The sequence below is a fragment of the Cavia porcellus genome, unplaced genomic scaffold (genome assembly GCF_034190915.1).
Source record: "Cavia porcellus strain 051 isolate PalLab524CR breed Dunkin Hartley unplaced genomic scaffold, mCavPor4.1 scaffold_19, whole genome shotgun sequence".
In the NCBI taxonomy this organism is placed as follows: domain Eukaryota; kingdom Metazoa; phylum Chordata; class Mammalia; order Rodentia; family Caviidae; genus Cavia; species Cavia porcellus.
The window spans coordinates 3,107,435-3,110,721 of NW_026947502.1; positions in this window are offsets into that span (position 1 = coordinate 3,107,435).

Here is a 3,287-nt window from a genome sequence, read left to right on the forward strand (position 1 = left end):
AGAGCCTGGGCAGGAAGCAGCAGGCACAGACACTGTGTATCAGCCTCTGTCTCCTACTCCCGCCTAGCCACGGTGTGCCTGGCACACTGCGGGGTCCTCATGGTGGGTTGCAAAGCGGCCCATAGATTCCTCTTGACAATGTGACCACCCTGTTCCCCCTATTTCTGCCTTCAGTCTGCTCCTCACCTTGTAACTTGCTCTGGCCCAGTGACAACAGTAAACACAAAGGCAGCCTCCCGCCAGCCGCCAGGCACCTGAGTGACGTGTCCTAGGCTGTCACCAGCCCCAGTCCACCCCAGCCTAGCCATGCAAAGTGTGCAGAAGGGGGCTGGGGTGAAGCCAGATGGCACAGGGTATGCTCAGTGTGTTCAATGCCCGGCACCAAAAGAGGGGCAGAGAAACCCCTAGTTATGGGGAATAATAAAAGCTTGTGGTTTTAGTTCATAAGATGTAAGTATTCCATGCAACAAAACTCACTGCCATGCAGCTTTGCTAATGGGCTGCATGGATGAATGAGAACGGAAACTCATGAGCAGCCTCCTGCACCCCAGCCCTGACTCTGCTCCTCGGTTCTCCTGTCGACCTTGGCCTGGGTCGGGCGGGGCCAGGTGACCTAAGACACCACCTCAGCCTTGTGGCTGCTCTCGGCGCCCCTCCCCCCCATTCTACACCCAGGGAACTCGCCCAGGGACCAAGCAGAAGACAGCAGATCTACAGCCCAGGGGCTGGGGCCCGACGCTCTGGGAGGCTCAGGGATCCGTGCTCTGTCAGCCTACGACACCCAGAAGGCGGCCACCCAGCCCCGTCACCTGCAGCAACACCGTGGGGAGGCCGGGTGTTAGTAGCCCACGCGGGTGTCCGCGCCCACTTTGGCTGAGAGAAGGCCACTGTGACTCACAGAGGGAGGAGGTCTCAGTCCCCGGCCGGTGGCCCCAGGGCAGGGGACACACACAGCTGCTCCCTCAAACCACCCGGCAGTGCCAGCTCTGTGAAAGCTTAGCCAGGGGAACACAGACTTCCCCACACGCAGCGCTGCCCACGACAGTCTCTAGGAAGTGTGTTTGTAGTCACTCGGGCCTGCAAAGGCCCCAAGTGTGCACACAGGGGATGAGCAGGTGCCATGGGGGGCACCCGGACTACAGGACAGGACTGGGTTGGGGGGTCTGCTGGCACCCCACCTGGCATGCTTGCGTGTTCACAGGCATCCCCAAGAAGCCCGCTGCAGGGGTGGCTCTGGGACTGGGCACTGTGGGCCATAGGGAAGGAAAAGAACCTTCCAGAAGTGTTCCGCAGCCTGTGCTGAGGGTCCTGCGATGGTGGGCACTGCCAGAGCTTCTGAGTCACTTCCCCTGCAGGGAAGCTGCTTCCCAACTGATCTGCTTTATGAGTGAAACACTGGGACCCTCCTCCACACCCCACCTGGGTCCCAGATCAACCAGCAGAGGAGGCCCCCAGACAGGCCTCGGCGGATGCTTGTCCAGGGATCGGGGTGCTCCCCTGCTCCTCTCTTTCTATCACACCTTACCTCAGCCCTTCAGGCTCTGTCCCCCACTCCTTGTTTGAGACAATGTCTGGCTTTGTAGCGCAGGTTGGTCTGGAACTCAGCACTCCGCCTGCCTCAGCCTCCCGAGTGCCGCAATGACGGGAGCGCTCCGCCACGCCCAGCATGGCTTCCCATTTTACAAGTCCGGACTTCAGCCGCTTCTGTCTGTCCCTGTCATCCTGCTGTCTGTCCCCCAGAGTGCTGCAGGGGCTCCGAGGGTGAGTAGCAGCCTCCTAATCAACCTCGCTCTCACCCTCACCCCGCCATCTGATCCCAGTGAAGCGGCCCAGGGAGCCGTCACACGGCGAGCCGTCACCTCTCTTCTGGTCCCCCTCCACGACTCCCGGTGCCCAGCAGTAAAACCCAGAGCGCTGTAATCACAGGCGGCCCCCAGGCCCCTGCCGCCTGCCCTGCCCTCGCCCATCACCCCACTGACCCATCTCCCCGAGGGATCATGCCAGGTGATCCCTGCCCAGCCCAGGTACGCACTCCCTCTGCCCCTTGTACCCGTGGGGGTGCCACACCCAAAACAGCCCAAGGTGCCCGCCCGGGACGCTGGTACAGACTGACTGCTGGAAGCGCCCAGCCCAGGCACCCACGGGGCGCACTGCCCTCTTCGCAAACACCACTGCCCGGCGAGGTCCTCCAGCCACCTGTGTTCGTCCACTTTCCATCACTGTGACAAAACACCAGGGGCCCGGACTCCAGAGGAGAGGGTTTTTGACTCAGGGCTTCTGAGGTTCCTGTCCACAGTCACCTGGCCGTGCATCTGAGCGGGGAGCACGGTGCAGAGCAGAGCCAAAGCCACTCACTGCAACACGGAGGGGTCACCCCAAAATCCTCTCCAGGGGCCCCTGGGCCTCACTGCCTCCCAGCAGGCTCTAGGCTCTGGAAGGGCCCATCACCCCCCAAAAGGGCCATAACGGGGAGACTAAGTCTTAAACATGTGGGGGATGCTTAGGATCCCAACGAGGACACCTTCCCGTTTAAACCTGAAAGCCTCCCCGGCCAGCACTCCCGCCCACCAGCACTCCTTACTGACTGACGCGTCCTCGTGCTTTTCTTTTCTCTTTCTTTCTTTTTTCTGTCCCAGGATCTCTCCTGTGTTGCCCAGGTTGGTCTCAAACTTCTGGGCTCAAGAGACTCTCCTGTCTCAGCCTTCCCCAGAGGCTAGGACTACAAGTGTACACCACAGGCCCAGGTTTAACATACTCTTGACAAATTCTTTGTTTTCTGTCTTCCTAGATCCCACCAGACTGTAAACTTGACCTGAATAAATGTAGACCTTCTACCCTAATATATTCCCAGCATAGACCCTAAAATATATTACATGCTCAATAAATATTTTTGGAAGAAATGATTTTTCTAAAGGAAGAAATGTTTATTTAGCTCACAGTTTGTGCAGGCTTCAGTCCATACTCAGCTGGCTCCAAGGCGGGGTGGCACACAGCAGAGGGTAATGGTTCATGGCCACGGAAGACAGCAAAAGCAGCACGAGAGGGGGGATGAGCCTCTTTCTGTCAGACGAATGCCTGGAATTGTCCTCCCTACACTGCTCCTGTGCAGAAGCTCTGCCCAGGTGGCATCTGAGCAGGACGTTACGGGCCGCTGTTCACCCCCTCGCTATGTGGGTGTGCTATGTGTAGCGAGGTGGCCCTGGATGACTGACTGCAGCAGGTGCCCCGGGCCCCAGGGTTCTGAGCGGCTCATTGGCTGGGCAGCCTCCATTGTGAGGTCGCTCCAG